The 13,880-nt window shown below is 41.7% G+C and overlaps 1 protein-coding gene across 1 annotated transcript in view; it reads left to right on the forward strand.

The window, feature by feature from the left end:
- Positions 1 to 2,410: 2,410 nt before the first annotated feature.
- Positions 2,411 to 13,880, forward strand: part of RALA (RAS like proto-oncogene A) — a 30,034-nt gene continuing 18,564 nt past the window's right edge. Inside the window, exon 1 of the mRNA XM_071736150.1 lies at positions 2,411 to 2,552. The gene's annotated coding sequence lies outside the window, so the exon portion shown is untranslated. The remainder of the gene's footprint in view (positions 2,553 to 13,880) is intronic.

Here is a 13,880-nt window from a genome sequence, read left to right on the forward strand (position 1 = left end):
AAGGTTATTTTGGTCCCATGAGAGAATGTCCAATAGCAGTAGAAGTGCCTGAAGGGCACTCCTGCAGCACATCTCATCGTCCCATCCTACACAAATCCAATTTCCTCTTCCAAGACCTCTCTACGGTGGAAAGCAATGGAGAGTAAGTCAGGACAATCAAGAGCTTAGTCTCAGAGGTGCACTCCTGATCTGAACCAAAACACCAATGACTAAAAGAACATTTTTGATCCTCTTTATGCATGATCCAAACTCCAGCAACGGGGCTTCCTTTCTCTCCACACAGTTTGAAGGGGAGGGGTGCAACTACTGGTCAAGAAATGGAGGGAACAAGAGAGGGGGAAGAGGAGTGACAGCACAAGCATTTTGTTAACTGCCAGGGACACCTTCTCTGTAACTAATGTTCCTTAAAACTTTGTGATTTCAGAGCATGACTGAATGCAGATGTTGAAGATGGAATAACCACTGGAGGCAAAATTAACATCGTATTCTGGGCTTCTCTGTGCATTAGGATATATTGAATGTGTGCAGACCACAGCATTAATGATACCTTAACTATGATTCAGCCAATCTTTCAGCCTGGAATATGTATTAAGGAGTAATGTGGTGTATAGATAGTCAAAGGGCTGCAGAAATTAGGAGAGGCTTTCCTGAAGGCCCCTGAATCAATATGTGTACCGGGTCACATTAAGACTCTTGCAACATTTGCATGCTCTCAGCAAAGGGTTAATCATAGCTAGCACGCAGATATCTGGAAATGAAATCTCAAGAAAGTTTTGACTCATTTGGGTTGTTCTGATGATGCATTATTATCAGCTTCCTCCTCCTTTTTTCCCCCTCGATTTAGCAGAATCCAACATTTCTTTGCATATATGAGTATAAAAGTATAAGAAAAAGTATAAAAGTAGGTATTTTAATCAGAACGAGCTGCATCGTGATTGATCCTTTATTGCTACTGGTTTCTCAGATCCTGTGGAATATGCAAAAATTAGCTCAAGCTGCAATATGAGGCCAACAGAAATAAAAAACTAAACCCTGGAGAGAGATGGGACTAAAACTTGGCCAAATGTCTGAGATGTCAGAATCTGCAGAAAACCAAGCAGACAAAAAAAAAAAAAAAAAAAAAAAAAAAAAAGAGAGAGAGAGAGAGGAAGAAAGAGAGAGAAAACGACAGAGAAAAAGAGAAAGTGGGAGGGAAAGAAAGAAAGAAGGAAAGAAGGAAAGAAATAAAGAGAAATTAAAGTGCACCTACTTTGTTAATAGAGCCCAATGGCTGTATGATGTGAACACTGAGGTCAAGGATTTCCAGCTGAGATGATAAAAACTGGAAATTCCAAACTTAGGAACTACTTTCAGCCAAGTAATTGTGAAGTGGAGGGGTCAAACCAATTTGCATAATTTCTGAATGGTGACAGTCTGCTAAAACACATACCGAGCAGTCAATTTCGCTATTATGCTTAGGTTGGGATCCGTCATCTAAAGTTAGTTAAAATCACACTGTGTTTACACAAAGCCCGCATTTCGGTAAATGATTTAACAGTGAAAGATAGAGTTGTTAAGGCACCGTTTGTTTTATTTTAGTTATTGTTACTGATGTAGAAACTCTCCCCCCCATCTCCCTGTTTTGTCTGGCATCTCTAAAATCATTCATGAATGGATTGCTCCATCAGTATAAAACACCACCCCCCAACAATCCCCGTGTTCCCTTCTGCCAGCGATAATTCTTCCTAAACTCTGTATCTCAAATGTTTCCCCGGCTTCTGCTTGTCCCTGGAGGAAAGCTCACGTTCTGCTTCCATCACTAAAAATAATTGTGTTGATAAATCCAGCGACAGATGTCCGGATCTTATCTCCTTACCACGGCAGAACATGCCGCACCTACTCGCCAGAGCGGGGATTAGCTGGGGGGAAGGAGGAGCGGACACGGAGCTACGGCGTTAAACTCGGCCGAAACCAAGCCGGAGGACAAGCAGCGGCTCTGCCGCCATCAGGCCCCCGACCGCCCGCGCCCCTCAAACACCGCTGACCGGGTCCGGGGGAGCGGCTGGAGCCGAGAACCGCCCCTTGAGCTCGGTTGAGCAGCGGCTCTCTCCCGCCCCTCCTGGGCGGGGCCCGGCTTCACCCCCGGAACGCCGGAAGCGGGAGCCCCGCCGCCCGCCCCGCCCTCTGCCGGAAGCGGGTCCCGCCCCGCGCGTGCTCACCGGCGGCTTTGCCCCCCGCTCCCCCCGGCTCCTCCCTCCGTTTCCCTCCCCGTTTCCCTCTCTTCCCACCCCCGCCCCCCCCCCGTCCCGGTGCCTCTCGCCGCCCGAAGCACGCGCGGCCGCCTGCCCGCCTCCGCCTCGCGCGGCGCGGGGGCGGGTCCGCGCGCCCCCGGTGACGCCGCTGCCTCTGCGGCGCCCGCAGGCCCCGCCCCGCCCCGCCCTCCGCCGCGGGCCGCGCGCGCCGCCGGCTGTGCGCGCGGGGGCGGTGCCAGGCGGCATCAGGGACTCCACTCGCCCGCCCGCCCGCCTCACTCGCTCCTCCGGCGGGTAGGGGAGCTTGCTCTGCCGACACAGGTAAGCGCGGGGGGCATCCCGGGAGGAACGGGCCCGGTGGGGAGGCGGTCTGGCGCTCCGCCACTGAGATTGGGGAGGGAGAGAGCGCTGGGGCGGTGACCCTCTCCCTGCCGGCTGCCGCGGGAGAGCTCCGCTGCGGGGGAAGCGGGAGGGCGGCGGGGTTGGGGCGCCTGACGGCCCCGACCCCGTTGCACTTCCACATCCCGGGGGTCGGCGATGGGTGGGCGGCTACTGCCCCGTCACCCCTGGCCGGTGGTTTGTGCCTGCCGGCCCCACCCTGGGGTGTGGGGAGAGGCTGGCGCTTCCCCGGGCGGGGCTCAGAGCCTCCCGCGGGGGCCCGGCCCTCGTCACCCGGCCGCTCCCTGAAGGTTACGGGCGTCCACCTTGGGGATCTCCCGCCCCGGGCCTGTCGCTGCCCGCCGGGGCGCTGAGGGGAGCGGGGAGGGGACGGCGGAGCTGTCGGGGTGTGGGGGCGGCGGGGTCCAACCGCCTCCTGTTGCCGCGGGAGCGGCGGCGTGAGGCTGAGGCAGGTGCGGCGTCCCCACCGCCGCGTCCTGCGGGTGCGGGGTGACAGCGGCCAACGCCCGCACCTGCGGCGGGATGAGCGCTGCGCGGCCGCGCCTTCACCCCGAACAAAGGGGCCGCGCCTCGGGGCCGGTGAGGAGGGAGCCGGGCTCTCGGCCGAGCCTGCCCGGGTCGGAGCGGCTGCCCGGGCGGCGGCGGCGGCGGCGGCTCCTGCCGTGTCAGCGGTGGAGCGCCGGAGCCTCTCTCTGTGCGTGTGTGCGCGTTGCAGTTCGAGGATGAACGAGAGCAGCGTTTCTCTGGCGTTTAATTCCTGCTCGCTTTCCTCTGCTCTTCTTTTCTGTGGTGGTGCATGTTGAAAGGCGTTGCTGCTAACTATAGCCTGGCTTGCCTGCAACACTAGGAAGAAGTTCGAACTGTGCCTATTAAGTTACCTAAATAAAAGAGCCTCTCAATGCTGATGCGCTTGGTTAGGTAAATAATTTGGTGTTTACTTTTTGGGTTTCCTTTAAATGGGATGTAAAAGCTTCAACTCCTTCCACTTAGTTGAGTCTCTTTCCAAATGAAGATATTAAATGGGCCACACGTATCCCAAGGGTCACCTGGAGAGAGATTTTTGTGTGATCTGTGTGTCTACTTTGTAGCATCAGCAAGCTCTCCTGGCAGAAAGACTACCAAAATGTTTTATTTTCAGACTGAAAAGGATACTAATATTTTGTTTCAAGATTGCATTTCCGCTTCTCATTGGAAAGAGATTTTGCATTCTGCAGGGCAGACCATTACACTTCCACAAGTGGAAGCAAATACATATACCTGCTGGCGTTTCCGTGTCTGGAGATAGGTTACAGAGAGTTCTGCCTGAGAAGCTACGAGTCGTTCTTTGCCTTTTCCAATGAAAGTTAAACTGAAAAGAGTAGTAGCTCCTTGGGGAGGGGTTGCATGGATTGGAAGAGGATACTTGGTTTTCAGTAAGTAGCTATCAGTATAATTAATTATTTTAATTGGATTCTTAAATAAAAATCTTTTTTTTTTTTTTTTTTTCTCCTCTGGACAATGTGTTTATCAAATAGCACACAGCTTGACATTTAAATTTTGGAAAATTGTGAGCATTCTCAACAGACTGAAGAGCAACTTAGGTGATGCATACATCTCTCATGTGAATTTCAATCCTTTGGTCTGAGCTTATCAAATATTTTTTTCAGAAGCTTCCAAATGGTAGAAGTTATAGGAATTGACAGTCCTGTAAAAAAAAGGGAGAATGTGACATACTGTTGCACAAAAAGATCAGAAAAAAACTTTAGTCCACTGGATGAATGGATGAGTAGTTAACTGTGGGGGTCAAATAAGCTGTGATACTAAATAGTGAATGTGCTTCTCTAACTATTGCAAGTTTCTTTGCCTCAGTCTTCCTTTTGTCATGTTCTTCTGAATTTGAGAAGGGAAAAATATAACCGTATTAAGATGAGGTGGTATTTTGAGTTGCATGCACTTTGGTAATGTTGAAATAATGTAATTTTATTTTATTTTTATTTTTTTAGAGCTTAAAAAGAGGATCTTTATCCAAGCAAGAGAAAGCAAGAATGTCTGCTAGCTATGCATTTGTTATCTGTGTCACCTGTGGCCATGCACTCTACATAAATAATCCTTAAAAACAGTAGGCTATTTGAGAGGGGAAAAAAATGTGGAGGATGGGGACAGGGAGACATGTGGCTGTGTGGATAAGACAGCGCTGACTAAAAGCAACCAAGGAGGAACACAAGACTGTTAAATAAGTGATGTTGGAGACCTCGCAGTGGTCTGTGTGTCATTGAAACTGACTTGCATAAGAGCAGTTGTGTTCACCTCAGTCACATCATGAGTTGACATAACTGTATTTACATTTTTTCAAACAGGGGGTTTCTGTCTAAGGTGAGGTTTTACTCCTGTTAAATTTCAAGTGCATCTGACTTAGAAGAAAATAATTGCTGAAGCAAAGGGTGGTGCTGTCTTAGAAACTGTTGTATGGCAATCTCCAGTATCTAAGGATAATGTAGATACAGTGTTTTGTTATGTAAAACATTTTTTAGTCAGCTACTTTCCAGCTAGTAGAGAACAGCATGATTTTTCCTTCAGTTTCACAATTGAAGAAGAAATAATTGGATAAGAAAAATCTTGGTACTTTTTGATTATGTTAATTTGTTTTGTCAACCTAGCTAGTGCTATAGGATATTGTGGTCCTGGGAGTAAGTTGTTGATCACATGCCTGATGTGTTCTGGACAAGGTATTCCCCACCCTCATGAAAGTGCTTACCTTTCAGTAACCTGTAATGGCTCCAAGCTATTGAAATTACTTTGCATAAAATGAAATCTATTTTAAGGGAACAGGGTAGTTTGGTAGGGTAGTAAGAGCATTCTCATTTAATGTATTATAGCCTGCCTACATCTCTCATGAAATTATGGGACAACTGTTTTAAGTCTCCTTCTTACCTTATGAAGAATTTATGTGAGGAGCCAAGAAAATAGAACAGTTGCTATAATTACTGTACATCCATTAAACATTCTGAGAAATGTTTTACATTTTATAAATTACTAAGTAGGGAAGAAATGGTTATATGTTATTAGTCTGCTGCAGTACTTAAAATCAGCTCTTGAGGTAATTTTAAAATGTTATTGTTAAGTCTTGCTTTCTACAGAACCTGAAATGATTTTTAGTCCTTGGGGATGTAAAGAACTTAAGAGTCACTTTGACTATAGCAAATGTGCCTTGCAGACAGACTAGTGAGTTATTTAATCCTGTTCAACTTCTTGTCATGTTTTAAGTATTGCAAATCAGAGTAAGCATTTACCAACCAAGGATTTGTCAGTGGGCACAGCAGCTTATTGAATCTCTTTGGTAGATGTGCAACCCACAAACAGCTGGTTAGGCTTATACTGCTGAGATGGAGGAGCTCTACAGAGCAATAAAAACATCTGAAATTGCTACAGGATAAACACTACTGGATTTAGGAGTGGGAGTAAGTTGGAAAGAAATGTAGTGTTAGCTAAGTAACACTGCCTTTAGAATGACCTGATGAGACAACCAATTGTCTTTGCCTAGAGTGTGGCTTAGTATTACTACTGTTATTATTCTATTAGTATTACTACTAATGTTTTGTTCAGGATTAGTTTTGTGTCTATCAGAATTCCCAGCACCTTTGGGGCAATAGATTGGTAACATTGAAGTGTCGCAAGTTGTGCACACAAGGGAAGAATGGAGAAAGAGGTGTATAGGTGAGGTGAAACATAAAGAGAAAAAATGCAATTAAAAAGGCAGCTGCTGCAGAGAATTCAAAATAGTCTAAGCTGTAATCAGTTTATAATGGAGATGAGCCAAGAATGCAAAGAAGTTATCACAAACAAGAGACATAGGGAGTTGGTTGTGTAGTAACTATGCAATTGTTACTTTAAGTGGAATTGATGATGCTTATTTTGTGATATCAGTTCCTTAGTTCAAGCAATTGCAATATGTACTGAATTCCTACCAGTACAGTTCATTTAATGTACTGCATTTTTCTCTGTAACTTTATTACATCATTTGATGCAAGAGTGTGGGAATGTCTGGTGCAGTGGCCCAGTGGCTTCATTAAAAATTGTCATGTAAATACACCCTATGACCAAACAAGTATTCCTGCACATTATGGAAAATGTGATTTTGTAAAGGAGCTTGGCACCTGCTCATAGTAGGAAGGTAGCCGGGATCAGCTATTCATACAGGATTTGGTACCTGCTTCATTTTCTTCTGTGAAATGCTAACTCAATAGACTTGATCTTTAATTCTGATCCTTGTCTCTAGCAGTTTGAGAATGCTTATGTGTAACACTCACATATAGGCAGGCTGTTTCTGTCAGCATTAAATGGAGTGCAGTAAACACAGAAGTCTTCCAGGCATTAAACTTCTGTGAAGAATGTTAAAAGCCAGCTAGGTGTGGTGGTCCTCTTTGCTCGTGCTCCTGTTGAAGCCCATCAGGCAGCACAGAGTAAAGCTCATCTGTTATTTCAGGGCTGTACCAGTGCACTGTAGTTGATATAGCTGTGCTGTTTCCTGAAAGTGTTTTTAGTATGGAAGTACTTCCCCAGTGGAATTTATTTTGGACCTCAAAAAGAAACTATACAGTGGGAAAATCACATTAGTTTGACAGATGTCTGCAGGCATGCTGTGTCAGTCACAAAAAAACACCTTTGACTGTTGAAGTCACGACATGGAAGAGGTTTGATTAGGCAGACCCAGAGGCATTATTCAAAACAAAGCTGGTATAAGCTCATCATTAGCCATCTCTCAGTGTTACCCATGGAGAGCTAAGTAAACAAGAATCAGATACTGAATTTAAGTGGTTATTGTGTAGAAGAGATATTTTGGTATGCTACCACTAAATTACAAAGTTTTTACACACTTAACCGTGTAAATTAATCCCACCTTTGCAGCATGACATGCAACCAAAGCTTCATTCTAAACCCATAACTCTTTTTAATTTTAAGAAATAACACTTTCAATTGTACACTTCTATCTGTGAGGTCAAAATTTTTATTTAACTATATCTAAACAGAGTTCATGATACCTGCTTCAGTGACTGGTCCAATGAGGTCATACCTGATAGCTAAGTACACTTTATTGCAACTTGAATTCTCTAACTTACTACACATTAACTTTTTCTAATTTGTCACCCATTTGAAAATTAGTATGAAATTTGTTTTTCACTGGTATAGTTCACGTTGTGAAATTAGTAATGCAGCACTAGTCTGTGTGATTTGTTAAACCCCATTTCTTTCATGCTCCAGGTTGTCTTCTTTTTTTGTCTGCTGCTAGTCAGGCACTGTGGCTTTGAGATTCCAGCTCATTCATATGCACTGGAAGTATATAATAAAATAGAAAAAACTTAACCTAGAAAGGAAATGCTGTACTCTAGGCTCCTCTATATAGTCCAGTATTGCCATTTAAAGAGAATTTAAAGAGCAGATGTATTCCATTAAATGTAAGAAATTGCTTTCTGTTAAGCAAGTTCACTCGTTAAAATGTTACTAGTGGGTAGTGTTGCAAGGAAGGAAAAATGGCTACATACAGCTTTTATCATGAAATTCAGTGTGGTCTGCAACCCTATTGGAGTGCCCCAGAAGAAAGTTACCCATTGAAACTTGAGATGCATAAAATGCTAGCACTTTGTGGTTTTTATCTATTTAATAAAGACAGTGATAAAGGACAATAAGGAAGCTGCTAATCTGATTTATATCGTTTGGTTTGTCGGTATTAATTTCCTTTTAGTGTACAGTGTAAAGAATTTTTTAGAACAATGAGTTTTAAAAATACAGATGTATTTGTTTCAGAAATAGTAAAAAGGACAAAGATAACCACACGCTTCTTACAGGTGCAGTGTTCTTTCTGGGAAGAACTTGTCTCAGGTGGGGGTGTGTAACAACAGTTAAGCAGGACCTCTTGCTGCCTTTTGGATTTACAGGAGTTAAATTCTAAATCTTGGTCCAAGCAGTCTTCTCTTACCTCTTGTTTTGGTAATAACTCAAATCTTAAGTCATGATCTCAACTTTTTACCCTTTTGCTGCTGCTGTGAACAGAAAATACTCACTTCTAACTGATGTTTATTGCACATTATTTACGTCTCTATACTTTGTTAAGGAATCCCATTACAAACACTGCCAACTTGTAATTGCTGTGTTCAGAGCTAGGGAGGTTATAATTTTTAGATTAATGGTGTTCTTCTGGTAGCTGATGAAGTATTTTAGGAAAGCCTGTGTGTGAACTTCCAAGCAACTGGCTCCCTATCAATCACCAACTTTACCTATGGGCTTGAGGTTACAATTGCATGTAAAAGATTTTTTATTTTTTTTTTTTTTTTATATAGTTCAGCTGCTTGCCAAAGTGATAGAGTTTCTCAACTCCTCCTTGCCCAAGAACTAAAGAGTGAGATATGAAGTGTTTGCATTTGGAATAATTAAAAAACGTTAATTTTTTTTTTTCAATAGTTATCTTTACTGTCCTTTCTCTTTAAAGGTTTTCATTGGAACTTAATGGGAAAGCTGCTTTTTCTTAGATAAATTGGTTTGGCACATGTTGAACTTTTCTAGTAAAAGAGTGTCTATTTTTCTGTTTAACCTATATATGTTATCTGCTTTGCAAAAGTTGAGCGTTATAGCTCTTGCAGTCAAAACAGGTACAGGGGTGAACTAATCTAACAAAAGCATTCTTCTCTTGTGTTTAACATGCGTAATTTGTGAGTTTCTTCAGGCTGGAGATTTTTTAGAAGTATTGCAAAACCAAATTAGTTCTATTTATCTTAAGTGTAGTTTGCAAAACTTGAAGGAAACTATCTGTTGCTTGAGGAGAAAAGTTATATTGTAATTTTTGTAGTAGGTTTTACTACAAACTTAGGTAAGAATTTTTCTACAGATATGGCAAAAAAAAATCTGGGAAGAGAAACTGAAACAAACAATCTTGCAGCCAAATATTAGTTTTTTGTTTGGTTTGGGTTTTTTGTTTTTGTTTTTTGTTGCTGTTGTTTCTTTTAATAAAATCAGCAGTGAAATACAACATGAAACAATATTGAAATGGTTGTAACTAACCCAATCAGGATGGCATACTATCCTTGGATTGTTGGTAGTTGGAAGGAGAGATTTTCAGGAACATATTTTCTGTTTCTAAATAGACGTAAGCTCTTTCATGCCGACCATGATCTGTGACAACAGAAAGATACTTAACAGCACTAACTTTTCCAGACTTCATGCAGGACTCGGACTGTGTGTGTATTAAGGTAGAATAAATAAACCCCTGTCCTTATTTTGCTGAGACAGAATTATAAAATAGTTTTTCTTTTGAGAGAAGCTGTAGTTTTGACAGTTTGCAGACTAATTCTGTGAGAACAGAGAGATAAGATGCTGTGGTATGTGGGTTTGTGTAGTGACCAAGGTCAGGGTAGTTTTGAGCCATGCAGATGCAGTGGGCTGGGAGTGGCAAAGCCCAGAGCAGGGCTGGCCAGCTGAAGTATTCCATACCTTAACTGCCACCCATAAATCAGGAAGTTTGCAGGGATGTTTTTTGGTTTTTTTTCTGATACCGTGGCTGCCTTCCCGAGAGGGTCTTGTCTGTCTCATCTGTGGTCCCCTGCCTGAGGCTGCCTCCTTGGCTGCTGTGACTGTCACCTTCTCACTGGAGCTGTTGTGCTCAGTGCTGGCATTCAGCCTGCACTGCTAGGAGGGCACAGCTCTAGACTGCTGTCTGGAGCTGAGTGTGATTTTGTATCTTACTTTAGTGTTGGGCTTTTGGGGTTAATGTTAGTTCATTATTATTACTATTACTGTTCTATTAAATCTGTTTCTACTTTTGATTCCTTCTCCCGGGTAGGGTTGGGTGATAAAGCAGCTGTCCAAACTGCAACAGCCTTTCAAGAAAAAAACAAAAACAAAGCAAAAAACTGCAAAGTTAGCTTCTGAGTCTCTGTAGAACTGATGCTTTTAGAAGTACCACAACTGAACTGAATGAATACAAATGACCATCTGGAAATTAAAATGTTTTCATAAATCAGCAGTAGTGAAGGTTTTGTAGGCCAGAGGAAATCCTGTATTACACCATGCAACATGGAAAAGGTATTAAGTCACATACTTCTCACTGGAATTTAAACATTCATGTGTACAGAAAGGAATACTGCTCACACTTGGTAGTATTTAGTGTTGCAACATGTGCAGAATCAATTTTTGATAAAGATATCGGTTTTCACCATAGACAGATCTTCTGTAGTAGTTCTTTTGGCAGTGCCTGACCTTTAAAATACCCAAATACCCTGGATTTAGTCTGTGGCTACTGCTGGAATGCCTTTAGTTTGTGTTGCATGTCTGACCACAGGAAGAGACACAGTTGAGATCCATCTTATGATATGGAATAGTACACCATCCTTAGCAGTGCCTTTCCCAGGACTCCTTGCCTTTGGAATGTGATTACAAAACTAATTTTTAGGTTGTTTAGGATAATTTTTTGGTAGCTGCTTTACTTGGTTACTCAGAAGGAATCATAATGTTCACTATAGACTATATTCAGAAACTGATCCATGATTTTTCCATACATTACTGTATAAAGAACAATTTTTAGTTAGCTTATTCTGTTAAGATAGAACTTTACTTACATTCTTATAAGCCATTTAACAGTTCTGCAGGGTTCTGAATTATCATGTGCATAAGAGCTGTAAGAATTCAAGTGGGAACAAAAAGCAATGTGTAAAAATTAGAGCTTCTTCCTAATTTGAGAATGTTTAACTTGAAAATGTCCCCTGTAGTACTACAAGGAAAATCTGACTGGTATTTTAAGCAGAGCAAGTTCAAAACCACCTTGCACTGGTGCTTAATATGTAAATTGATACATTTACCCCAGTATTTGCTTTGCCAGCAATCTTAAATAGAAAAATAGAAAGCATTGCAATAATCAGGCAAAGGACATTAAAACAACCATATTTTTAAAATATTTGATTAAAAGTCAAAGAGATACTTGTTGCATTTTCTGAGATTGATTTACACAAATATGGGATTGAATTTGCAAAATTCTTCGTAGTATCTGAAGATCAGAAACAGAAAATATTTTCTAGTCACAAACCAATGCATTCATCTCAATATATTCCTTGCTGAAAAACAAAGGAGAAAATAATAATGTTTCAAATTGGGGTTTGTAGGTGACACCGCTTCACATATTTAAAAATATTTGAATGATACTAGTACTTAAAGCCACTGAATATTTAAAAATCTGCCAATCAAAAAGTGTTTATCACATTTGAAACAGGCAAAAGGTGTTCCTGTTTAATGAGCTGAATGCCATCTATTTCTAGCCACTGTACGTTTTTTGGCCATATTATGTGAAACAGCCATGAGATTCTACCACATGACATATATTTGGTAAGTTATGTTGAGCTAAGAGAAGGTTAAATGCCTGACTGGGTGTTTTAGGTCTACTAGATTGGTTCTACTGATTTTTCAAATCACTGATCTAACAGTCTTAGAATACACAGCGCCTAAAGCTGTGGATGGACCAGGCTGAACAGTATTTCAACTTTGTGAATGCTGTATTACCATGCAACATGGTCTATAACTACTTGTGTCCTTGAATCATCTACTCAAAAAGTTAATTACAAGTCCCTGTGTATTTGCAAACCAGTCTCATTCAGTGAGTCAGACATAGGAAATCCTGTTCCCTGAATAAAACAGGAAAAATATCAGGATTTTAGGAGGAGCAATTTTCACTGCATAAAATGTAAACAGAAGAAGTTACTGGAACAAAATATGGCCACAAAAGTAATACTCTTACAGTAATACTACAAAACAGTACTCACATATTTTTAATTGGGTGGTAAAACAGATGGCAAAGTCATAAAATGGATGAAATAATTTACTTTGCCAAGTCAAATTTCACTAATGAAATTTGCTTGCTACAGCTGAATGATTCCTTACAGGAATAAAATTATTTTTGAAATGCAAAAGTCAACATGCTTATATTTTATTAGGTTCCATTTGGATGGTGTAATGATGCAGTCTGCCTGTAGGGAGAGAGAATGTATGCGTGTATTTGTGAAGAGACAGAGAATTTGGTGGTACATGCTTCTTGATGTCTCTTGCTAATGACCTATGCTTAGTCCTGTGTGTTTGCACCATTTGTGCTGCAGCCTTTGATATGAATGCGCTTGCACCTGCTGGAGCACTTGTGCCCTGCATCCTTCATTGCAAGAAGCTAATTAATAAAATGTGAAGGATGATGTATTCTGGTGTTCTCGCTCTGCTTTTGTTGAAACTTCATCCAGCTAGACACTGAACACATGGAGCAAGGCGATGCCTCCATTAAAAACACTTTATTTGAAAGCTTAAACTTTTTCCATGTCAGGAGTTTCATGTGAGCTGTTATTCGAAGAAGGCTTCTGTGTTCGTTCTGTCTGTACCAATGCCTTGAAAGAATTTAAGGTTGTTCATGGGGGTTTTTGCCGTAATACTGTATGACTGCCCATTGAGGCAAAATAAGTTGTTTTAAGCAGGATAAATTCCCTTACCTATCAACATCAGAACTTGTCTCACTGTGAAGGCAAGATGTCTCCAACATAACAGAACTGTTTCTACTGACTGGAATATGTGGATGACATGTTTCCCACAGATCGAGTGTTGAGTGCAGCTTATCATGAGCCTAGTGGGAGCTTGTTTTTGCTTTGCAGATACCATTTGTTTCTAGATTTCTCTGTCACAAGTTAACTTTCCTGCCTATAGAGCACATGTCCATATGGTTATTTGATTTTTCTAGAAAATGCACATCTGACAGTCTGAACTTCTAATTAAAGGAAGAGTATAGGATTGTTGACAATTAATGGGATAGTTGTGTTACAGGAAACCTGGGCTTGTTCTGGCAAACCTGTATTTTTCAAGTATGTCTCTTGTGAGCCTTCTTCAGTCTTCTTGTAAAGAATTTGTTTCAGAAAATCAAGTGAAATGCTTGCATTTTTTTCAGAAAATCAAGTAAAATGTTTGCATTTAGATCTTCCTTAAAATTCTTTAGTGACTGTTGAAATATAAGTATACAGGGCCAAAAGGACACAGTGGTGTGGTTGAGATTTCTTTTGAAATTGACAAAAGGAGCTGGTGTTATGATACTGAATCTTGTTAGAAACTTCTGAATGCAGACATCTTGAACTGCTTTGAGAGAGAACTGCATGAGAGAACTGCTGAGACTCTTTCTGCAAGCTTTGGCATAGTGCCTTCAAGGGAACTCCATTTTTGTTGCTTCCTAGAAAATCTGTAAGCAGCAGCTCTGTGAAAGTGAGT

This window comes from Heliangelus exortis, chromosome 2 (genome assembly GCF_036169615.1).
Source record: "Heliangelus exortis chromosome 2, bHelExo1.hap1, whole genome shotgun sequence".
Lineage (NCBI taxonomy): Eukaryota > Metazoa > Chordata > Aves > Apodiformes > Trochilidae > Heliangelus > Heliangelus exortis.